We start from the raw sequence: 26,714 nt of genomic DNA on the forward strand, positions 1-26,714 counted from the left end.
CAAAATACCATCCACTTTTTTCAAAGAAATGGAACAAAGAATCCTAAAATTTGTATGGAACCAGAAGAGACCCCGAATAAGCAGAGGAATATTGAAAAAGAAAAGCAAAGCTGGCGGCATCACAATTCCGGACTTCCAGCTCTATGACAAAGCTGTCATCATCAAGACAGTATGGTACTGGCACAAAAACAGACACACAGATCAATGGAACAGAATAGAGAGCCCAGAAATGGACCCTCAGCTGTATGGTCAACTAATCTTTGACAAAGCAGGAAAGAATGTCCAATGGCAAAAAGACAGTCTCTTCAACAAATGGTGTTGGGAAAATTGGACAGCCACATGCAGAAGAATGAAACTGGACCATTTCCTTACACCACACACAAAAATAGCCTCAAAATGGTTGAAAGACCTAAACATGAGACAGGAGTCCATCCAAATCTTAAAGGAGAACACAGGTAGCAACCTCTTCGACCTCAGCCGCAGCAACTTCTTCCTAGACACATCGCCAAAGGCAAGGGAAGCAAGGGCAAAAATGAACTATTAGGATTTCATCAAGATAAAAAGCTTTTGCACAGCAAAAGAAACAGTCCACAAAACCAAAAGACAACCGACAGAATGGGAGAAAATATTTGCAAATGACATATCAGATAAAGGGCTAGTATCCAAAATCTATAAAGAACTTATCAAACTCAACACCCAAAGAACAAATAATCCAATCAAGAAATGGGCAGAAGACATGAACAGACATTTTTCCAAAGAAGACATCCAAATGGCCAACAGACACATGAAAAAGTGCTCAACATCGCTCGGCATCAGGGAAATCCAAATCAAAACCTCAATGAGATACCACCTCACACCAGTCAAAATGGCTAAAATTAACAAGTCAGGAAACGACAGATGTTGGTGGGGATGTGGAGAAAGGGGAACCCTCCTGCACTGTTGGTGGGAATGCAAGCTGGTGCAACCCCTCTGGAAAACAGTATGGAGGTTCCTCAAACAGTTGAAAATAGAGCTACCTTACGATCCAGCAATTGCACTACTGGGTATTTACCACAAACTTACAAATGTAGGGATCCGAAGGGGTACGTGCACCCCAATGTTTACAGCAGCAATGTCCACAATAGCCAAACTGTGGAAAGACCCAAGATGTCCATCGACAGATGAATGGATAAAGAAGAGGTGGTGTATATACACAATGGAATATTATGCAGACATCAAAAGGAATGAGATCTTGCCTTTTGCAACAATGTGGATGGAACTGGAGGGTGTTATGCTGAGTGAAATAAGTCAATCAGAGAAAGACATGTATCATATGATCTCACTGATACAAGGAATTCTTAATCTCAGGAAACAAACTGAGGGTTGGCTGGAGTGGTGGTGGGGGAGGGATGGGGTCGCTGGGTGATAGACATTGGGGAGGGTATGTGCTATGGTGAGTGCTGTGAATTGTGCAAGACTGTTGAATCACAGATCTGTACTTCTGAAACAAATAATGCAATATATGTTAAGAAAAAAAAAGAAGAAGATAGCAGAAGGGGAAGGATGAAGGGGAGTAAGTCGGAGGGGGAGATGAACCATGAGAGACGATGGACTCTCAAAAACAAACTGAGAGTTCCAAGGGGGGGGAATGGGTTAGCCTGGTGATGGGTATTAAAGAGGGCACGTTCTGCGTGGAGCACTGGGCGTTATGCACAAAAAATGAATCATGGAACACTACATCAGAAACTAATGATGTAATGTATGGTGATTAACATAAAAAAATTTTTAAGAAATGTAAATTTGGTAAACATTTAAGTAGAGTTACCAAGATAAAAGGAGAGAGGACTCAAATAGATAAAATTATAAATGAGATAGGAGACATTACAACTGACACCACAGAAATACAGAGTATCTTAAGAGACTACCATGAACAAGTATACACCTACAAATTGGACAACCTAGAAGAAATGGATAAATTCCTAGAAACATAGAAACCAAGACTGAATCCTGAAGAAATAGAAATAGAAAATATGAATGGGCCAACAATGGGTAAAGAGATTGAATCAGTAACTGAAAACTTTCCAACAAAGAAAAGCCCAGGACCAGATGGCCTCACAGCTGAATTTTACAAACATTTAAAGAATTAATGCTAATTTTCAAACTCTTCCAAAAATGGAAGAAGAGGGAACACCTCCAAACTCATTTTATGAGACCAGCAATACCCTCATATGAAAGCCAAGCAAGGACGCTACAAGAAAACAAAATTTCAGGCCAATATATCCCTGTGAACATAGATGCAAAAATTCTGAACAAAATACTAGCAAACCAAATTCAACAGCATATTAAAATGATCATACAGTATGATCAAGTGAGATCTATCCTTGAGTGCAAAGAAGTTCAACATACACAGATCAGTAACTGTGAAATACAACATTAACAGAATAAAGAATAAAAATTATATGATCATCTCAATAGATACAGAAAAAGCATTTGACAACATTCAACATCCTTTTATGATAAAAACGCTCATAAATAAGGTATAGAAGAAATGTACTTCCACAGATAAGGGCAAATACAACAAACCCACAGCTAATATCATTCTTAATAGTGAAAAGAACTAATTTTTAATTTAATTTAATTTTTATTTTTTTAGTCAGGCAACAAATTTATTAAAAGCAAACTGCTCATTCAAAAGTGATCAAGGAACAACTCAAAATACAGAGCAAGAAGGATAAACAAAATAAGTTGTTTTAATTTTCTCACTATATGAAATTCAAACTTTTCATTTTTAGGAAAGGTTAAGTGTAACTTCAGTAGACAGCAATACAGAACGATTTTATCACATAGACTAGTTTTCTTAGTTACTTCTAGCTGTCTCCATTGGGATAGATGCATTTACAGAACTACCTGTGCTTGAGCCTTCTTTGCAAGCAGCTTTAGATCTGCAATGCACTTGGCAATTGTCTCCTTTTCCTGCTGTGTAGAGATGCTCTGCACCATGTTGCTTCTCCACCCAGTTTATCATGTACTCTTGTTCCTTTCGATGCTTCATGTTGTGCCCAGAGATATGATAGTCCAGGCAATTCTTCACCTCCTTGTTTACTCTATGTAGCTGTTCCTGGTAAGTAAACTCCAGTGTCAGCGTAATGTTATTCATCTAGACATCAAAAAGGTAATGGCACTTTTGAACCAGTGCCTGCTGTGACTTCCGCGTATCATTTGCATCTGATCTGTTTGATGGAAGCCTCTTTCACTTCTAGTTGGGCAACTTTTTGCTCATTGAGTTTATCAGCAAATTCTTCAATAGAGGTACTATTTTTTTTTGAGATACCATATTTTTTAACTACATAAATTTGTAACCCTATTGTTGATATAGCAGAGAAGGTCTCTGCAGTAATCACATATATTTCTATGGGCAGAAAATATAAGATAAGCCCAGTTCCAAGCACATTAAGGTTCTGTTACCCCAGTTTTGGGAAAAAGGAACTGGAAGAATTGCTTGGGGATCAGCCCCAAATGAACATTTCCTCTAAATCCAGGAAGAGGTGGTACAGGGGCAAGACTTGGCTGCCCTGTGTGAAGGATTCTTGTTGCCTGCAATACCCCTGGACCAAGGAGGGCTGCGTTCTTTAGACAGGGGGCAGCTGACCACCTGGGACAACAGGGGGTCAGCGAGGTCCACGCGGTAGTTAATAACTAATTTTTTAGTTGTGTGTCAGATAAATCTGTCAATTCTCCCTTCTTCTTTTTTTTAAAGATTTTGTTTATTTATTTGACAGAGAGAGACACAGCAAGGGAGGGAACACAAGCAGGGGGAGGGGGAGGGGGGAAGCAGTCTTCCCGCGGAGCAGGGAGCCCAATGCGGGGCTGGATGCCAGGAGCCTGGGATCACGACCCGGGCCCAAGGTAGATGCTTAATGACTGAGCCACCCAAGTGCCCCTCAATTCTACTTTTTTAAAAATAACTTCATGGCTTTATTTGTGTCTATCTAATTTTGAGTGATTTATTCATTTATTCTCACTTTTCAAGGTCAATATTTTTAACAACATCTAAAACAATAACCCAGAAATTTTGGCCTATAGGGATCCAAATTTTACTTTGCCTAACTAATCTCTTGTATATTTGATTTTTATTATTGATATTTAAATTATATAGGGAATTTTAAAAAATATGACTTTCTTCCATTTTATATCTCAACTGGAATCCTGGGATGTTTATTATGTCTCCTCATGGGTGGGTCACAAATTCCAACTTCTGTCTCTCTAGTACTGATAGACTCCTGGAGTCTTGGCTTTACACTTTGGCATCTCAGCTAGGGTTTTTTGGTTGGGATTTCAAGTCTCGCTCTTCATTGGAAAGGCTTAGGAGTTGGAAATTCCTCAAGGGCAAAATGCTGCTGCAATTTGGATTATCCTGTTGTTCCTTTCTCCTTGTTATGTTTTGTCACCCTTGGTCTGTTCTCCCCAGCCTGATGAAACTGCTTTAAGCCACAATCTACCACTTGTGTTTAAAAATGATGGTCCAAATTACCAATGTCTCTGAGGGAAAAGCTAGTCATCAAAGTGGGTTCATCTTAATCTGCCCCTCTTTTCTGTGGGGCCTTTGCCCCTCAACTCCTGATTGTCTTGGTTGTTCTCTAATGCCTTCGCTGATGCTTTCAAACTTTCAAAAATGTGTTTGATTCAGCTTTTATAATTGTTTTTGGCAAGCGAATTGGTAATGAGAATACAAGATTTTCCCCTTACTACATTCTTTTCTTATAATGTTCAAGTCCTTCTTAATTTAAAGCTTAGCATTTATTCTAGTTTATTCTACTTTAAACTTATTTCTTGACTTATATTTCAAAAAGCCTGTTTTCTTTTAATTTTATTAAAAATACAAAGTTGATAACTGGGTATTTACCCCAAAGATACAAATGTAGTGATCTGAAGGGGTACGTGCACCCCAATGTTTATAGCAGCAATGTCCACAATAGCCAAACTGTGGAAAGAGCCAAGATGTCCATCGACAGATGAATGGATAAAAAGATGTGGTATATATCTACAATGGAATATTATTCAGCCATCACAAGGAATGAGATCTTGCCATTTGCAATGACGTGGATGGAACTGGAGGGTATTATGCTGAGTGAAATAAGTCAGTCAGAGAAAGATGTATCATATGATCTCACTGATATGAAGAATTCTTAATCTCAGGAAACAAATTGAGGGTTGCTGGAGTGGTGGGGGGTGGAGGGATGGGGTGGCTGGGTGATGGACATTGGGGGGGTATGTGCTATGGTGAGCGCTGTGAAGTGTGTAAGACTGTTGAATCACAGACCTGTACCTCTGAAACAAGTAATACATTATATGTTAAAAAAAAGAAGAAGATAGTAGTGAAGGGAAAAATGAACAGGGGGAAATCGGAGGGGGAGACCAACCATGAGAGACTATGGACTCTGAGAAACAGACTGAGGGTTCTAGAGGGGAGGGGTTTGGGGAATGGGTTAGCCTGGTGATGGGTATTAAAGAGGGCACATATTGAATGGAGCACTGGGTGTTATATGAAAACAGTGAATCATGGAATACTACATCAAAAACTAGTGATGTAATGTATGGTGATGTAATGTAACATAACATAATAAAATAAAATAAAAAATATGAAGTTGATAATTTCTAAAAATATCTTTGGTTTCTTAAGGTAAATCATTTTATGTGTGTGCTCTGTGTCCCTAAGGGACCTCCTTTCTTTATGTTATTTAGTATTGCTTTACTCATTCTTGAAAGAGAAGGAATCTCCCCAGGTTCTGTGTTTGGAAAAAACAATTTAAAATTTCTCGAAGTCCCCTGTACTCTTCACTTGGGTGTGGAGTAAGTTTCTCATATATTAAACTGAAGGGGGTGTTCTTATTAGATATCCAACTAGCCAGATTTCCAAGGTCAATGAATCATTGGTTTAGAATGGCTCTGATAGATCATCTGCTTTACAGCTAAATTCACTGACTCAGAGGGAGTTTATTTCTGAGTCCTTAGAGAATAACCATGGTTCTTTTACCAGAGTAGTCCTTGAGAAATGACAATCCCAAATGTTCTGGTTTCCTTGCCTCTTCCTTTATTTCACCCCTTCCTTTTAGAGATTTCACATTAAAAGATGCAATGTAACTCCACTTATGTGTCTTTATAAGTTACAACTACCTTGGATTACAGAGGGTTATAAAAAATGAGACTTTTGGAAGGAGAATGTCTTAAAAATTGTTCTTGGATTGTAGAGGAGTGGCTGCCAAGTGTGGGATAAGGGAAAGAGGAAAGCTTTTATGTCCAGCAGTGCTGGGCTTTAATACTAATTACCCCACTCTCAAGCTACTCCAGAGTGGAAAGATCTAAACTTTTCTCAGTGGTAAAATTGGTATGACAATGTACCCTCCTGAAAAGATGATCTAGGGACCAGCTAACAAACATAACACAATTAGCACACTCTTGGTAAAAAGAGAGTGCTCCAAATACTAGCTATTGTTACTAATTTTATTATTATCATTATTTTAATAATCATTGCTAATTTCAATTTGGATGTAAGACTCTTTGAGAAATCCATGTATTTTGTACATTAAGCAAGGTTTTGTAATATTTCTAATTTGGTGAGGTGGGGGACAGGGTCAAATGAAAACTAGGGTGTGGCAATGTAAAAAGCAGTCTTGTGGGAAGCTTAGTCTTAGGCCAGTCTTTGCAATATGAATGATGCAGCCCAGTCATCTAGGAGGCAAGGGTTTCCACATCAGAGCCTCTGCATTGCCCTATTATACTTCCCTATGTCTCCCAAAGTTCTGTTGTCTCTGCCATGTCTAGACCTCATTTCATTTTGAAGGCCTTCACAAGCTGACTTCAATTTATCATTCCAATGGGAACTCAATCCATTCACTTTCAGATACTCCAAGTTACAATCATACCAGTCAACTGTGATATTCCTTGAATCTTTTAACCCTTTTCCTCATCCATGCAGTTTTTTGTACTATTCTCCCAGACTGACCAGGCTTGAATGCCTTTTCTCATTTGTTATTGTCAACACTAATTCTTAAACTCTTCCTGCTTCATGAGTCAACAAAAGTATCTTTTTCCCAAGAGCTCTTCCCTTACTCCTCACCACTCTTCCGGGTATTTTATTCTGCATTTTGGAAACTTATATTTGCTATTCTTCACCCTCCAAGCTGTAAATCTTTTGAAATGTGTCTTATTTTTCTCTACATTTCCTGGCAATGAGGTACAATTTTTATACCTGGTAGGCATTCAGTAAAGGCCATTTAAAACTGAACTCCAGTATCTTAATTAATGATACTGTTTTTATTTAGATGCCAGTGGTAAAAGATTGTACTTAGACAAACAGGAAACAGCTACTTTCAAAATCTGTTTGTTATAATTATATTTGCGTGTATAGTCAACTGTGAGTAAATAATTATTTAAACTAATATTGCTTTCATTTCTATGGTCCCAGCTGTAATCCCTGAGTCAGAGAAGTACTCTGTTATTAATTATAAAAGACTGGGTACTTCATACTGCACAGAACATCTCTAAATTTCCTTCATAGGATCAAGTAAGCTTTTTCTAGATTTTTATGCCCTATTTGCCAAAGTCTTAAGTGAAGTACTCATTCTCTTACTCTCAGAGTTAATACTTTTTATTCTTGATCTTGGTGAATGGTATCACTGAGCTTTCCAAGTCAGAAACTGTAGTGTTTTATCCAGTCTTTTCTTTCCTCTATTCTATTTGTAAGCTCTATCTAAATCTACCAATTCATTTAAATTTCAAAATAAGACACAGCTCTTCTATTTTGTCATTATCTTTTCCTTCTTGGAGTGAGTCATAACAATTCCCAACTTATGTCCCTGACCTTAATCTCTTTGCACTCTGGTCTAAAAATAGTTAAGCATTTAATCAATGCCAGTTTTCAAAATGATTATTCAGTAATACAACTATGTGATCTGAAAATCTAGTAAATTTAAGTGGCTAAAATTACTTAGTTGAAACTTCTCAGCTTTGACTCAGTGGATCTTGTCAACCTCATCTTGTACTATTCCTTTTTGTGTAGTTCAATTCGAAGAACACACCAAAGCATTTAAGACTCTGTTGTCCTCCTTTGCTTATTCTCTGCCTAGAGCAACCCTTCTTTGCTGGCAATTGCCTACTCCCCCTTCAAGATCTAATAAAATATTAATTCTCAGGTAAGGAGTTGCTTTGTCCTTGGGGTTTCTCAGCCCTTTGCTAATGTACCTTTAGTAGTTACTGCAGTGGGTAGTTATTTATTTGTTATCTTTGTCTCCCTGGAGTGGTAAACCCTGAGAGAGCAGGATTCCTAAATTACTTATCTTTATAACTCCAGGGATTGCACAGTGCCTAATAATGGTAGGGATACAAATTGCTTTCCTTAACTCTGGCTCTAAAATTTTAGCCACATGTTTAAGGTATAATGAAAAGGACCCTAGATGCAAATTAGGAGAACTGAGTTCTAGTCCTGGATCAATTATTAACAAGCTGTATAATCTTGGGCGTATCATATCATCTCTTTGTACTTTGGTTTCCTCATCTGTACAGTAAGGAGATTGGACCTGATGTTGTGTGGAGACCTTCCTTCTCTAAAGGATGACAATTCTAGGTGGGGAGGTTTATACACTGATTTGAGCAGATCTGCCAATGGTAATGTTCCAGGACACATTCTTAATTTATAACTATTCATTTCTAACCACCCACTCATTCTGATTTAATGTATTTGATTTGAGAGTGAGACATTAAAGGTTCACAGTGTGAGAGTTTAGACATGAGATCTCGGAAACACATGGGGGTCCTCACTGTACACGGTGCACACAAAAAGGCTTTTAATTCAACACATGAAATGTATTAGTCACATGCTCTTGAGAAAACTATAAAAAGGTCCCATCCCAAGCCCAGATGTGTCCTTGGGAAGGATTGGGACAGCAACAGGGGAGGAGGGGTGAGGGTTTCAGCTATGATTACTCCCATCTGTTGTTCTTTAACAAACAAACAAAAAAGTTCCCTAAATGAACACTAGATGTGGGAAAAATTATAAGAAGCTGATATCAGAGTTGGACTAAATATGTAAAATAGCTTCATAGTCCTAAATTTTGAGATGGGATTTTAGATTTCAGATTTTGTTAAAGTGGCAACTGCTTGTCACATCTTTTGTTTGACTTTTGCTCTTTGAATTCATTTGATGCTTCTGTGATGAGTCTAGAACATACGATATATTAAGGTGGATAAATCTGCCCCATGGAGCTTAGCTTGACCAGAATTTTTCCAAACATAGTTTTGGATACATAATACATTGATCCGAACATGTATGGAGAACAGTGATACCAATTTTCTTAATACATTTAAGGATCCGAGAATAATTACAAGTGGAGAGAACTCAGCTAAAAACATATTAATCAATTTAGCATCAATAAACCACCATTTAATTTAATAAAGAGAGACACACTACCACAGTGTTTATTATTATGTTTATTATTAGCTACTCTGTTACATTTTCTGAATGGTAACAGAGTTTCAGATAGTGTGTACCCTCCATTACTGTTGGTATTAATAAATAATTGAATGAACCAACTAAATTCTCATAGATACATTAATAAAGTATGCAGCTGATTTCCGGAGATTGTTAAAGACTGAGGTGCTAAGAATATTTCACTCTGATTTAAATTTCTAATTTGTTGCTGTTCATTATAATTTGAGATCCTTCTGTGAATTTATATAAGTCCAAAGAAGATAGTTTGTCTGTGCTTAACCTTTCTAATGTATTTAAATGTATTTAATGTAATGTATTTAAAATGTTTTAATTTATTTGTTCTACATATTTGAAAAATATCATGAAGCTTAAAAACAAATAGTAATTCCTGTGAGATACTTTGAACTCTGATTAAATGTGGAATCTTTGAATACTTTTTAAATGTGTGATTTTTAGGGATGTCAACATTTTAAAAATAGCAACTAAATATTATATTTTCTTCATGCAATCAGATAAAAAACACCTAAGCACAGTAAGTTTCCTTTACTAGTTCTACCTAGTAGTCAAATTTAGAGGCTTCATTCATTACAGCTGTAGAGAATCACACTAAAAAGAAAAGTGTTGCATCAAGTTATGGGAAATGTGAACAATTTCCAATAAATTAAGGTATTCTTTCCAAAGCTAGTTTATAGGAAGGATAAGGATCAAAATTTAACTACTGAAGCAATTTTGTCCTTGTTTGTTTTTTCTTCCTATTGTAAATCTGAAGGAAATGTGATACAATTTGTTTTTAACATGCTCACATGTGTTCCTATGGGATCTCTTAGGAGAAAAATCTTTGTATTTCTGGGGACAAAAAATATGAACACACCTGGCACTCACAAAATATGCTGAGCAAGTGGATCAATAAATGACCAATGACTTCAGTATTTTTACTCTGTTGGACCGATGATACCTTTCCGAATGCCATCTTGGAGATGTCTTCTAAACTGAAGCTGATAAGGAAAGTGCCTCCCCCAGCTCTCAACTATAGAATATTTGGGAGAATTTAAAGGAAAACAATAATTCTCTTTCTCAAATTAATTTACAAAGTTAATGTAATCTCACTCACAATTCCAGCAGGATTTTTTATGTAACGAGACAGATTCCAAAATTCAGATGGAAGAATAGTGGCCACCTCCAAGGGATACTGTTCATATTTTGTTTTATGGAGAAGTCATCTATTTTAGCAGTACAAAGGCCAAAAATAATCAAGAATTTTGAACAAAGACATAATGAGTACATCTGTTCTGCTAGATATCATGACTCATTATAGAACCATGGTTTAGAATTGGTGCAGGAATGCACAGTGGAGCAGAAGACAGAGCTGCATATACCAAACCATGCATATACTGGACCCTGCTAACAGAGGTGGCATTCAAATCATTGGAGAAATCATTATCGAGTAGATGGGTATGCCAATTGGCTCTCCATATGGAAAAATATAAAAGTAGATCTCTATCTCATATTGCATATCAGAATGTAAAAAAGGAAACAATTCAGAAGTAAACCTAAAGAATATCTTTGTGAAACTGGGGTAAGGAAGAATTTCTTAAAGAAGAGATAAAACCCAAAAGTTATGAATTAAAAGATGAATTTGTCTAAATTAAAACAAATTCCTTTCAACAAAACACAACACAAACAAATTTAAAAGTCAAGTGATAGATGAGAAGAAGAGATTTGCAACACGAAGAAGATTAGGATCCAGAATGATGGACAATGAATAAAAAAAATAAAATAAATACAAATAAATGATGAAAATAAATGATGAAATCTAAGGCAATGTTTATTTCTTGAAAATGGCTGCTCAGAAAACAGAGCTTATCTAAAATATATGGGCAGCCTAAAACCACCTAGTCAGTGATATTTTTGCATTTTGTAAAAGACTCAGGTTGGAGTTGGTTAAAACAACAAAATAAATGAAATGATGTAGTTTAATATAGATTATGTATTCCTGGGAAATGACCTGAAATTGCAAGTGTTGGGTATTATAAAATACAAGCCTTCTAAAGATTATTTTTAAAATGTTGAAATCAGTCAGTTTCCTCAATGGGAAATTAATGGCATATTCAAGTTAGGACAATTCAAGGATGATTTATTAATCAAAAGACTAATTATAAAGTGTGGTGGGAAATAAGGAAGGTGGCAAGGAAAAGTGCAGGAACCAGGGCTAGCAGACTCAGAACTCTGTCCCCTCCTAGGTCTGCAAAAGTAAAGCAAAGGAAGGGACAGGTTTCTGGACATGGAAGAAGAAAGTCTTGAGGGGCTCGGAGCCTTGAGAGGAGCAATGGCCTTCTGTCCAGTGATGCAGCCAGACTGGGCTGATGTTTAAGAGAAAGAGACACAGAATAAATGCCCCAACCTCAGTCTCAATCCTCCCTCTCACATCCTGTTAGACTTGCCATAGGCTGACCCTAGCAGGAAGTCTGAGACCAAGGAATTCTGGGTGTCTGGTCCACATAAGTCAGCTTTCCAGGGCAGAAAGTAGGCTGGAGTAGGAAAGGGAGTGGATCTGAAGGTAGAAATGAAAGATAACTGGCACAAGAAGCAGTATTGTCCATGATCATATTGTGAAGATCATGAATAGCAAATGGTATTTGGTAGCTTGGAACAAAGTCTTGTGAGTGTATTAAACACAGATTCAAAATTTATCTGAATAGAAGTGAAGATATCTGCTTGAGAAAACTGTAAGTGATGCACAAAGTGGCTCAAAGATGGCAAACGCTGATGTTGGACATGCTTATTAGAAATTTGAATAAAATTGTTTAAGAAATGTGAAGGAGAAAGCAATATTTTAAAAATATTTTATTATGTAATGTATGATTTAAAATATGCATTTGAAATGACATTAATATGAAATGTGACACAGACATTTTATGATTTTATCTTTATACATAAATATTTTTGTATTGAAGTTGTACAAAACTTTTTGTATTTTCTCATTTGGAACACTGGGAGAGATAGCCAGACCCATATGGTATGTAAAGAGCTATGGAGAAAGTGATAGGTGAGTATAAAAATGGACAAAAGATATGAACCAGCAGTTCAAAGAAGAGATAAGCGAAATAGACAATAGACATAAAAAAGATGCTTAACTTAATCAGGGATACTATTAATCAGGGAAAAAGATTAAAATGAGATACCATTTCACACCCTATTTGGCAAACATCAAGTCAAACGTGTGTGAAAAAGATCTTGCCCACTCCTGCTAAGAGTGTTAATAATTCCCGTCACTTTTTGAGACACTTGTCAATGTCTAGTGAAATGACAGCCTAAGACTCTCTTGACCTAGATCTAGAAAGATCTAGGTTGATCTAGAACCTCTTGCTCATGAAAGTAGGAAAATATGCAAAATATATTCATTGTGATATTTTTGTAATAGTGAAAAACCACTCAAAGAGAAATGAAAAAAACGTAGCTTATTTATATATTGGACAATTAATAGCAATTAAAACAAACTAGAGTTATACATATCAACATAGAGAAATCTTAAAATCAAAGGTGGATGAAAAAGCAAGTTTTAGAATGATTCATATTATAGAATAGCATTTACATAGATTAAGCCCAAAGTAATGCTATATGTTGTTTTTGTATTCATAGATGTAGTATAAAAACTTATATTGGAAGGGGTATATCCCACACTCCTCTTAGCATCTGGCTCTGGGTAGGAAGGGTGGGAAGGAAGGGACTGGACAGGTGTTGGTAGCATGAAAGTGTACAATGCTTTGGCTTGAAATATTCAGATTAGATTTAGACTCTGTTTCTTTTATGTCCTGAAACAGTCTGAACACATTTCCAAGAATCATAGCTACAGTCAACATGGTTTTTATTATTTGGAGGCAAATGGAGATTTGTGTTCTTAGTGCTGTGATTTTCAGGGCAAGTTATAAAACTGTTGATTGGAACAGTTATAATCATTTTCTATAATTTATTTCTCCACTAGCCGATAGTCCAATAGGAAGAATTTTAAATGGAAGAAATTGATCTCAGCTAATGGAGTAGCAGGAAGACAAATGCAATTGTCCATATGGTTAGCTGAGAGCAGATTGTTTAAAATTGATGAGTCTTCTTTTTACCAATTTAAGAGGTGACATGCTTCTAAGATGACAACAGTGTATAGGAAGAACATGAAAGACTTGACCAACTTCCCAATTTGTATTGTCAATTATATTGTGACATTATTTTTGATTAAATATTCAATTTACCTGTATTCAAATAAAATTATCACCCATAAGCCGAAACTGAACAAATTAATTAATTTTAAAATGTCCACAGCTGTTAATTATGTGTCACTCACTCTTGTCTCCATTTCCCCGTATATCTGTTTCCATCTGTTATGCCTGAACTACAGTGTTCTCTTCTAGTTCAGTTGGGTTCTCTGAGAGCTCTATTTGAATTGAATCCTTCTATTCTTCTGTTCCTTTGTAGTTGTATGGAGCATCCACTGTGTGTGAATTTCTCACTTCCTATTCCCCATCTCCTTAGATAGTTTTACTTTCTTATGAAGTTGTAATAAATGAACCCTGCCAGCATTTTTTCCCCATTTGACTACTCCATTTACACTACTGCTATAATTATTGCATTGCATTGGATGTATTCTATTTGCACACACTGCCTTTTCTGGATTAATTAACAAGCACTGTGGCAACTTGCCAAAAATACATGACATTATCAGGGGGACAGAAGTACTAGTACTAATACACTATTCACTAATGGACCATCAGTTTCAATCTTTAACCCTTACCTCCCTCTGAGTTGCTGCCTATTCAACAGACCATTTGGATGTCTCTGAGTAAATCAAACTTAACAACATTCCCTCTAGAACTACTCCTCCCACCGTCTTTTCTGTTTAGTCAGTGGCATCTCCATCTGCTAGGATGTGCAAGTTGAACTGTCACCCAGTTCCAAGATCTTATTTCTCATATCCAGTTTTCTTCCAGGATATGTCAATTTTGCTTTCTACGTATCCCACAAATCCACCTGGATTCAAGCCACTTACTCTCACTAGCCATCTGGACCATTCCGTAGATAATTTACTGATCTCTCAGCTCTTTCTCTTGCATCCTTCATTGTGTTCTGTACACTGTAACCAGAGGGAACTTTTCAAAGATGCCAATGCAATCACTTCACATACATTCAAACCCTCAACCTCTGATTGCTAATAACCCTGTCCCTAGGCTAAACAGCAAAATCCCTTATGTGACCTATAATGCCCCGTAAGGTCTGGCCCCAGTTACCCCTAACACCCTCTGCTTCTCCCAAACTATTACATAATATCATTTCCTTTTTATTCTCAGTGCCTTCTGTCATATCCCACTCTATATGGTTGACCCCTACTCCTCTTTCAGATTTCTTCTCTCTTGCCACTTCCTTAGAGAAGTTTTTCCTGACCTTCCTGAATTGGTCAAATCCTCCTATTACTAGTTTTCAGAGCACTCAGGACCTAATGTTTCTTAGCACCTAGCACAGTGGTAATATTATATTCACTTGATTCAAGTATTTTTTTTCCAATAGACCCACACTGTCCATACATTAGCCACTAGCCTAATTAATTAAAATTAAATGAAATTAAAAATTGTTTCTTAGTCCCACCAGCTACATTTCAAGTGCTCAAGAGTCATAGGCAGCTAGTAGCTACTCTATTGGGCAGTGCAGAATGAAGAACATTTCTATCATCGCAGGATAGGACAGCAGACACTACACTCTAAGTTCTTCTAGGCAGACACTCTTTATTCTTTTTTATTCTGTCACCTTTCTATCTTTGTCTTTGCATGTATTCCTAGTGCCTAGCAACATGTCTGGCCCATAGAAGACCTTCCAAAACATTTTTTAAGCAAATGAAAAAATGAGATAATGAATGAGCACCTTAGAGCCTTGTGAGGACAAAGTAGAGCAGTCAAGAATGTTCTACACTGTGAAAATGTTCTTGGAGGCTGGTAATTTGCACACCTTTGCTTCCTGAGGCCTTAGGACTTTATGCTTGTCATGTGCTCACTTAGTGACATGTCTACACAAAGCTTTGTTTTGCTGTCTCAGATTTTACTTGGCAAACATGGTCTGGAGATCCTTCATGAACATTTTGTAAGAGAGAGTTCCTTGTGGAAATAAAAAAGTATCCAATTGAGGCAGTATACATGCTCACAGATGTTTATCAGTTTTTAGCAGTGAATAATTGTCATGTCTGAGACGAGTTCTTAAGCCTACAGCAATATGCAAAATTTCTTATTTTACTTTGTTTTATTTCAGTTTAATTTTACCATTTGTGAAGGGGGGAGTTAATGAAGTATAGTCTAAAACACAGTAAGGAGGGGCTCTGGTTTCACTGAAACCTATGTTAAAGCTGCAAAACATCACAAAAGGGTCTAGTGCTTTAATTGAGGGAAAAGCAGGGGTGCCTGGGTGGCTCAGTCGGTTAAGTGTCTGACTTCAGCTCAGGTCATGATCTCCGGGCCCTCTGCTGAGCCCAATTTGAGCCCCATGCTCGTGGGGGCGTCTGTTTGCCCCTCTCCCTCTTCCTATGCCCCTCCCTCACTCATGCTCTCTCTCTCTCTCTAATAAATAAATAAAATCTTTAAAAAAATAATTGAGGGAGAAGCTAATTAAGGCCCATGCGCCAAATCCAGCACCTCGCCTGTTTTTGTAAACAAAGTGTTATTGGAACAAAGCCCAACCCATTCATTTGTTCATCTATTGCTATTTTCACTATGGCAATATTGAGTAGTTGGGACAGAGACCAGGTAGCCCAAAAAGTCTAAAATATTTACTACCTAGCCCTTTACAGAAAAAGTTTGCCTACCTCTGTTTTAACTCCTATTGTAGCAAAAGTTTCTTTCTGGGGGGCCATGAGGATGAAATCATGGACAGCAGGTATGAAGTAAGCTGCCCCTTGCCATGCTGTGTAGATTGATACCCTTTAGATGTTGGTGTGGGAGAAATGGGAGGTTGGCCTGAAAAAAGATAATGGATTAGGAAATATGCCAATGAGAGATGAATGCTGGAAAATGAGAGGCTGTAGAAGTGAGGCACATGTGGGTAGGCTTTGAAAGAATGTGGGTCCTAAAAAGCAAATTAGAAGCAGAGAACACCTTTATTTTTTTTTCAGAGTTAAACAATATCAATATTTTGATATATTTTTCTACTTCTATTTTTTTATATAAACAGATCAAACTGAATATATAACTATATCACTTGGGTTATCTCATGTTACAATATGAAAAATTTTCCCATATACCAAAGTATTAACAAGATCTTTAATTAGCTGCAGAGTATTTTCGTCATAGAGCTATATCATATATTTTATGTGACCAATCCCTTTTTATTGGACATTGAGGTAATTTATGAATTTTTTTATTCTGCTATTATAAACAAGGGTCATTAATTCTCTTTTTAAAATCACTGTCTGGGGTTCCTGGGTGGCTCAATCAGTTAACCATCCCAAGCCTTGATCTCAGCTTAGGTGTTGATCTTTGGGCCATGAGTTCAGGTCCAGCAATGGGCTCCATGCTGGGTGTGGAGCCTACCTGAAAAAAAAATCAGTGTCTAATTTTCAGGTAGTAATATACACAAATTGTAAGGGTATATAACTTGTTGAATTTTCATATGTGTATTCACCTACCTATGTGACACCAAGTGTGATTAATTTTTCTTAGTTACTCTGAACAAGTGGAAGTCTCCAAAAAGAAGCCTTTCAAGAACTGATGCTGGTGGTTCCTGGCTTTCACCAAAATTAGAAGGATTCTGTGTCATGGACCTTTAATTCTTTTTTTTTTAATATTTTTTTATTTAAATTCAATCAAATAACATATAATGTATTATTAGTTTCAGAGGTAAAGGTCCATGATTCATCAGTCTTATATAATACTCAGTGCTCATTACATCACATGCTCTCCTTAATGTCCATCTCTCAGTTACCTCATCCCCCCATTCGCCTCCACTCCAGCAACCCTCAGTTTGTTTCCTGTGATTAAGAGTCTCTTACGGTTTATCTCCCTCTCTGATTTTGTCTTGTTTTATTTTTGTCTCCCTTCCTCTATGCTCTTTTGTTTTGTTTCTCAAATTCCACATATGAGTGAAATCATATAATTGTCTTTCTCTGATTGACTTATTTCACTTAGCATAATACCTCTAGTTCCATCCATGTTGTTGCAAAAGCAAAATTTCATTTGTTGATGGCTGAGTAATATTCCATTGAATATATATACCACATCTTCTTCATCCATTCATCTGTTGATGGCCATCTTGCCTTTTCCCATAGTTTGACTATTGTGGACATTGCTGCTAAAACAATGGGGTGCAGATACCCCTTCGGATCACTACATTTGTATCTTTTGGGTAAATACCCAGTAGTACAATTGCTGGGTTATAGGGTAGCTCTATTTTCAACTGTTTGAGGAACCTCCATACTGTTTTCCAGAGTGGCTGCACCAGCTTGCATTCCCACCAACAGTGTAGGAGGGTTCCCCTTTCTCCGCATCCTCACCAGCATCTGTCGTTTCCTGACTTGTTAATTTTAGCCATTCTGCCTGGTGGGAGGTTGTATCTCATTGAGGTTTTGATTAGTATTTCCCTGATGTTGAGTGATGTTGAGCACTTTTTCATGTGTCTGTTGGCCATTTGGATGTCTTCATTGGAGAAATGTCTGTTCATGTCTTCTTCCCATTTCTTGATTGGATTATTTGTTCTTCGGGTGTTGAGTTTGATAAAATCTTTATGGATTTTGGATACTAGCCTTTTATCTGATAGGTCATTTGCAGATATCTTCTCCCATTCTGTTGGTTGTCTTTTTTTTTAATTAAAATTTTTTTAACTTTTTTGTGCCTTTATTATTGATTGATTTATATGTTTAGTTAGCCAGCATATAGTACATCATTAGTTTTTGACGTAGTGTTCAATGACAAAGAATGCCTTTAGATCAACTGTTGGGAAACTGAATCTGACAGCTATGCCCAAGAAGGAAAAATGAAGTCAGAAAAACTCTACAGACAGTTTCTGCAGAAGCCCATTCAGGAGTGAAATGGTCATAAGGAGATTAGGTTTGAACTAAGACTGAGGATACTCTGACGTAGATAGAAGCTGAATATAGTAGAGGCAGAGAGGTCCGGAGAGCCCATTAACTTGAGGCTCACATTTACATTTTTTATTTTACCTCTGAAAGGGGTTATATATAACATCAATTAGCAACACTGGCAGGTTTGAAAGAAGGCAATGATATTTAAACTTTAAAAAAATTTGACCGTGTGTGTGTGTGTGTGTGTGTGTGTGTGTGTGTGTGTGTGTGTGTGTATGAATCTAGGAAGCCATGGAAAATACAAGTGACAAGCCCTGTAGCATAAACTTTGTAGCCAGGCTATTTTTGTTCAAATTTTGGCTCTGCCATTTACTAGCTGTGTGACTTGGACAAGTTACTCAACCTCTCTATCTCCTGACACTCACCTCCAAAATGAAGATCATAATAATAGCACGCCCCAGGGTTGTTGAAAGGACTAATGGGCTTACATTCATGAAGTGCTTACAGGTGCACCTGACACAATGGGTGCTCTAGAAGTCCATGAAATACAGAGGCCTCCCTCTCTCTCAGCATTTGACTTGCCCTGGCTATAAGATGAACTAAATGCAAACTTTGGATATGATCTCAAAATGTCGATTCATGTGGGTACCTCTTTCTGACAGACTATGTAAATGGTATTAAAGAATTCATGTCCTTTAAATAGATGGCTGTTTAGTGTATCAGAGGAATGAGGACTTGTTTTATGGATTTATTTTTCCTTTGAACAGATTGTAAAATAGTGTCTGTGTGGGAGTTGCATCTCACTGACCCAAATTCCTGCCTGCAAAAGAGCATAATACAGGGCAGAAAAGAAAGTGAAAGGGTTGGTAAAGGTGGGGGAAACTCAACTCAGGCAGGTGTTTTTGTGTGTTTGTTTTAAAACTGTGGTAAAAAATATGTAACATAAAATTTATCATCATAACCATTTTAAATGTACTACTGAGTAGTGCTCAGTAGATTCACATTGTTGTACAACTAATCTCCAGAACTCTTTCATCTTGTAAAACTGAAACTCTATACTCATTAAAGAACTCTTTATTCTCCCCTCCCCCCAGCTTCTGGTGACCACCATTCTACTCTCTGTTTCTATGAGTTTCACTCCTCTGGATACCCCATGTAAGTGTAATCATACAGTATTTGCCTTTCTTTGGCTGATTTATCTCACTTAATATAATGTCTTCAAATTTCATCCATGTTGTAGCATGTGTCAGAACTTCCTTCCTTTTTCAGGCTGAATAATATTGAATTTTATGTATTTACCACATTTTGTTTATCCATTTATCCACTGATGGACACATGGGTTGCTTTCACATTTTGGCTGTTGTGAATATGCTGCTATGGACATGGGGCACAACAGGCAGGTATCTTTATGAAATTCTTCTGTGGTGTGGCTTCCTTGGCTCCCTGGCCCCCTTGCTTCCCAGAATATTAGAAGAAGATTGTTCTCTAAACCAGGCAGACTGGGATTACACGAAGGTTCACTCCTTACCAGCTCTGCAATCTTGGACAAGTTACTTAAGTTCTCTGAGCTTGTTTCATTGTCTGTAATAAAGGAACAGTGATATTAAAACACAGACTTCTTTTAGGAGTTAAATTAAACCCACAAATCAATCAATGTGATAGAACACATTAATAAGAGGAGAGAAAAGAACCATATGGCCCTCTCAATTGATTCAGAAAAAGCACTGGACAAAATACAGCATCCTTTCCTGATTAAAACTCTTCAGAGTACAGGGATAGAGGGAACATTCCTCAAGTTCATAAAATCCATCAGTGAAAGACCCACAGCGAACATCATCCTCAATGGGGAAAAGCTGAGAGCCTTTCCCTTAAGATCAGGAAAGTGTGCCCACTCTCACCACTATTGTTCAACATAGTACTAAGAGTCCTAGCAACAGCAATCAGACAACAAAAAGAAATAAAAGTATTCAAATTGGCAAAGAAGAAGTCAAACTCTCTCTCTTCGCAGATGACATGATACTTTATGTGGAAAATCCCAAAGACTCCACCCCCAATTTACTAAAACTCATACAACAATTCAGTAATGTGGCAGGATACAAAATCAATGCACATATTTCAGTTGCTTTCTTATACACTAACAATGCATCCATTTATAATAGCACCAAAAACCATAAGATACCTCAGAATAAACCTAACCAAAGAGGTAAAGGATCTATACTCTAGGAACTACGGAACACTCATGAAAGAAATTGAAGAAGACACAAAAAGATGGAAAAACATTCCATGCTCATGGATCAGAAGAATAAACATTGTTAAAATGTCTATGCTACCCAGAGCAATCTATACCTTCAGTGCCATTCCGATCAAAATTCCAATGACATTTTTCAAAGTGCTGGAACAAACAATCCTGAAATTTGTATGGAATCAGAAAAGACCCTGAATTGCCAAGGAAATGTTGAAAAAGAAAACAAAGCTGGGGACATTGTGTTGCCTGATTTCAAGCTGTATTACAAAGCAGTGATCACCAAGACAGCATGGTACTGGCACAAAAACAGACATATAGACCAATGGAACAGAATAGAGAGTTCAGATATGGACCTTCAACTCTATGGTCAAATAATCTTCGACAAAGCAAGAAAAAAATATGCAATGGAAAAAAGAGTCTCTTCAATAAATGGTGCTGGGAAAATTGGACAGCCACACGCAGAAGGATGAAACTCGATCATTCTCTAATACCATATACAAAGATAAACTCAAAATGGATGAAAGACCTCAATGTGAGACAGGAATCCATCAAAATCCTAGAGGAGAACATAGGCAGTAACCTCTTTGACATCAGCCACAACAACTTCTTTCAAGATTCATCTCCAAAAGCTGGTGAAATGAAAGCAAAAATGAACTTTTGGGACTTCATCAAGATAAAAAGTTTCTGCACAGCAAAGGAAATAGTCAACAAAACAAAGAGGCAACACACAGAATGGGAGAAGATATTTGCAAATGACACTACAGGTAAAGGGCTGATATCCAAGATCTATAAAGAACTTCTCAAACTCAACACCCAAAAAACAAATAATCAAGTCAAAAAATGGGCAGAAGACGTGAACAGACACTTCTCCAAAGAAGACATACAAATGGCTAACAGACACATGAAAAAGTGTTCATCATCATTAGCCATCAGGGAAATTCAAATCAAAACCACATTGAGATACCACCTTACACCAGTTAGAATGGCAAAAATTGACAAGGCAAGAAACAAGAAATGTTGGAGAGGTTGTGGAGAAAGGGGAACCCTCTTACACTGTTGGTGGGAATATAGCCACTTTGGAAAACGTGTGGATGTGACTCAGAAAATTAAAAATAGAGCTACCCTTTGACCCAGCAATTGCACTCCTGGGTATTTGCCCCAAAGACAGATGTAGTGAAAAGAAGGGCCACATGCATTCCAATGTTCATAGCAGCAATGTCCGCAGTAGCCAAACTGTGGAAAGAGCCGAGATGCCCTTCAACAGATGAATGGATAAAGAATATGTGGTATATATACACAATGGAATATTATGCAGCCATCAAAAGGAATGAGATCTTGCCATTTGCAACGACATGGATGGAACTGGAGGGTGTTATGCTTAGTGAAATAAGTCAATCAGAGAAAGACATGTATCATATGACCTCACTGATATGAGGAATTCTTATCTCAGGAACAAACTGAGGGTTGCTGGAGTGGTCGGGGTGGGAAGGATGGGGTGGCTGGGTGATAGACATTGGGGAGGGTATGTGCTACGGTGAGCGCTGTGAATTGTGTAAGACTGTTGAATCACAGATCTGTACTTCTGAAACAAATAACGCAACATATTTTAAGAAAAAAAGAAAAAGAAGAAGATAGCAGGAGAGGAAGAATGAAGGGGAGTAAGTCAGAGGGGAGACGAACCAGGGGAGATGATGGACTCTGAAAAACAAACTGAGGTTTCTAGAGGGGAGGAGGGTAGGGGGATGGGTTAGCCTGGTGATGGGTATTAAAGAGGGCACATTCTGCATGGAGCACTGGTGTTATGAACAAACAATGAATCATGGAACACTACACCGAAACAAATGATGTAATATATGGTGATTAACATAACAATAAAAAATTTTAAAAAAAATTAAAAAAAAAGAAGATGTGGTCCATATATACAATGGAATATTACTCAGCCATCAGAAAGGATGAATACCCAACTTTACATCCACATGGATGGGACTGGAGGAGATGATGCTAAGTGAAATAAGTCAAGCAGAGAAATTATCATATGGTTTCACTTATTTGTGGAACATCAGGAATAGTATGGAGGACATTAGGAGAAGGAAGGGAAAAATGAAGCGGGGGGGAATTGAAGGGAGAGATGAACCATGAGAGACTATGGACTCTGAGAAACAAACTAAGGGTGTTAGAGGGGAGGGGGGTGGGGGATGGGTTAACCAGGTGATGGGTATTAAGGAGGGCCCGTACTATATGGATTACTGGGTGTTATATGAAAACAATGAAAGATGGATCACTACATCAAAAACTAATGTATTGTATGATGACTAACATAATAATAAAATTAAAAAATAAATTAAACCATGTTTGTTATATTGTAAAAGTTCAATAAATTCATTTCCCCCTTTCCTTCAAATGTGCCATTTCTCCTCTGATCACCTACAAATATCTCCTTTTATTCTTGTTTTATTACAAGGAGAGCCACAAACATATCCATGAGGCCCAAAGTTGGCTTGAGCATTAATACTTAAAAAAAAACAAATGTCCTCCAGGGATCCTAGAAGAGTTGGGCCGACCTTGCTTAACTAAGGAAACACTCCTTAGAGTTTCAGGGTTCTTTTGAAGAAGGACTGACCTATCCAAGAAGCCTTATGATCTAAGGGCCTTTCTTATTTAAAACCAGGAAATAGTATTCTCTTTTTTCAAAAGCCATTTTAGATATTTGAATTCAATTCAACACAAACTTTCAGGGTATGCCAAATTTGACCCACATATGTTCCCTGATGCCTAACTCTTTTGGGTCCACTTATTTGACCCTGATCTAATAAAGAAAATAAGACCTTTACATGCTTATGTTGGCAGCAAGTGTTTGATTTCATTCCCTTTGGGAATGTCATTGACATAAATGCTTCGTGTGGTACACCTTAAAGAACATTACAGTATAGTGACTATGCCAGTAATGGTCTGTTTACTTAAACTCAATTCAGTGGTATAAATATTACTTCAAAATGTCAGCAAAAATGTATTTTTAAATATTTGGAAAAGTATACAGAGAGAATTTGTGATTTTAGATCTTGGAAAAATTAAGCTTAATGATTATTTTGTTTTGAGAGGAAAAAAATTAAGAGACTGACTTGAACTTTGAGGAAGAAAAAAATGTAGAATAAAAAAACTTGGTAGAGGTGACAGATGGATATAAATGATACTTGCTTTTTAAAATTCCACACATAAAAGAATGTAAAATAGCATTTTCAACATCATGATTCAATGTGACATTAGCTAGTAGTAAAATGGGTAAACATACATGAGCTTATTTATTTTGAAGTTCTTTTAACTATTGAATCAGAAAATTAGGTTAGATTTATAAAATGTTTTGCTTTTGCAAAAACAAGCTCACACAAATATAGATCATGGTCATTATTAGATTTTATTGTGTGTGAATGTTTAGCATAACATGTTTGCCGAGCAAGTTGAGGAACCTAAGAAGTGTTCTGAAGAGCCCTGGGAGTTTGAGTGTCATCTTCTCAAAGCGGGAAGAGAATTTCAGTCTTACAGGATAGGAGTGAAAACAGGGCTAAGGCAAGCAACAGATGATCCCAGATTCAGTGAATCCTATATAGTGTTGGGTAAGAGAAAGTTCTAGGGTCTTTGAGTCTATCATTACTTGAGTAGAGTCCATCACCTACCTTGACGTGGTGGACTTTGAAACCAGGCAGTAGCTGAAGGTATTAAGTCAAGCCTTTTTGGTGCTTATTATCTTCAGAAGAAGATGTGGTGCCAGGTATTAGGGGTGAGACTAAAGCAGGGGGCTGGCAGCATTGCAATCACTTTATTGTAAGAAAGTTTCAAGTATTAGATCTATTGTTGTTGGGGTCCCATGTAGTATTGTGAAGTCACACTTCCTCCATTTATCCAAAAATAAATGTTTTTTTTAAGATTTATTTATTTATTTATTTTAGAGAGAGAGTACGAACACGAGCAGGAGGGGCAGAGGAGAGGGAGAGAGAATCTGAAGCAGACTCGTACTGAGTGCAGAGCCTGAGATGGAGCCCAATCTCACAACCCTGAGATCACTTCTTGAACTGAAACCAAGAGTTGGACACTAACTGCCTGCACCACTCAAGTGCCCCCCAAATAAATGGTTTGAGTGATTATTGTTTGCTGGGTACCATCTAAGACCTAGCTTCCCAAGATTAGTAAGTATACAATTCCTGCCCTCAAGAATCCTAAATTCCCCAAATCAGTAAATGCACAATTCCTGCCCTCAGTGCACAGTTCTACCTGTTCAATGGTGTGTACAATGTTCAGTGGTGATCATTGATGTTCTCACTATCAGTAGGTAGGGACTAAAGTCAAAAGATGAGTGCACATCTCAGAAAAAACAGTCCTTATATAAGGGGCCTTTGACCCACAGTTTCCACAAAGCAGAAGTTAAGGGGATGGAAAGGAAGGATTAGAGTTAGTGCTGGCTATGTCCAGGAAGGATGAAGCACAGGATAGTTTAGAGTTGTTTAATAGCCTGTGAGAGCTGTAGGGGACCTGACCTGTCATCTATTAACTCATTCCTCTTTCAGCTCAACAAAGTGGAGCCTATGGGCTGAAAAGATATGCTTTAAAGAGAACAATTAGCCTTTTTTTGTGGCATAGATACTCCTAAAATATCCATATTTTATAGGGATACCCATATTTTATTTTAGGGATAATCCATAGGCTGGTAACTTCACAGATCTCTCCAAGATCACCAATGATTACATTGTGTCTAAATTTACCCAATGCTTTTCACTGATTTTTGTCTAAGTGATCTCATGACCATTTGACACTGGTCACTCTTTGCTATTTAAAACTTTTGACTCCTTTTGTGGCATCCTATCTTCCTGGATTTTCTCCTATTTTTTCTGACCAGTCTTCCTTAGGTCTCCTTTTTAGTTTCTCTTCTTTGGCTAATCTCTACATCCTGATCCTGTTTCCTGGGGTTCTGTCCATCCTTCCTTTTTTTTTTTTTTAAGATTTTATTTATTTATTTGACATAGGGAGAGAAAGAGAGCATGAGCAGGGGAAGCGGCAGGTAGAGGGGGAGGGAGAAGCAGACTCCCCACTGACCAGGGAGCCTGATGTGGGGCTCGATCCCACGACCCTGGGATCATGACCTGAGCTGACAGCAGGTGCTTAACCAACTGAGCCACCCAGGTGCCCCCTGTCCATCCTTCCTATTCTTATACTCCTCATAGTCTTTCTGAGCAGTCTGATCTCCTGCCATGACTTTACTTTTTGTTTGTAAGTTGAGAATTCCTACACACATCTCAAGCTAAGATCTGTCTCCTGGATTCCAGGCCCTTATTCCAGAAGCCTCTTGAATGTCTCCACTTGGCTGTTCCATGTGAGCCTTAAACTCAATAAACACAAAACTGAAATTATCATCATTTCTCTACCTTGACACTGTGTCCCCAAATCGCTTCCTCTTCTATTCCTCATTTTTCTTGGTACCATGATGCTTAGACTCCTCAAACCCAAGGTTAATTTTTGATTCATTCTCATATTCTTTTGAACAATTTTTTTACCTGTTTAATTCCTTTCCTCCCCAATGTAGGGCTTGATTTCATGACCCTGACCATCATGACCTGAGCTGAAATCAAGTTGGACACTTAACTGACTGAGCCACCAAGGTGCCCCTAAAAATATGTATTTTTAAAAATCTAGCAATATAGGAGAAACCAAGTGAATATGAAATGATGCTTAGGTTTACAATGAAACAATTTTATGCTCATCAGAGGGGCAAAGATGAAAAATGCGATGCTTTAAGTGTTGGTGATAATATGGAGACATGGGAATTCCAACATTGCTGGTGGTTTTTTGGATGGGCACTTAACAATAACTAGTAAACTCAAAGACATATGTGTCCTTTGGCCAGCAATTGGAACTTAAAGGTCCATACTCTAGAGAAACCATAGCACATGTACACAAGAAGAAATGTT

General features: G+C 37.4%; 1 pseudogene; it reads right to left on the reverse strand.

Annotated features, from left to right (window-relative positions):
- Positions 1–2,874: 2,874 nt before the first annotated feature.
- The window catches only part of LOC113915896, a 35,946-nt pseudogene continuing 12,106 nt past the window's right edge, over positions 2,875–26,714 (reverse strand).

This window comes from Zalophus californianus, chromosome 1 (genome assembly GCF_009762305.2).
Source record: "Zalophus californianus isolate mZalCal1 chromosome 1, mZalCal1.pri.v2, whole genome shotgun sequence".
Lineage (NCBI taxonomy): Eukaryota > Metazoa > Chordata > Mammalia > Carnivora > Otariidae > Zalophus > Zalophus californianus.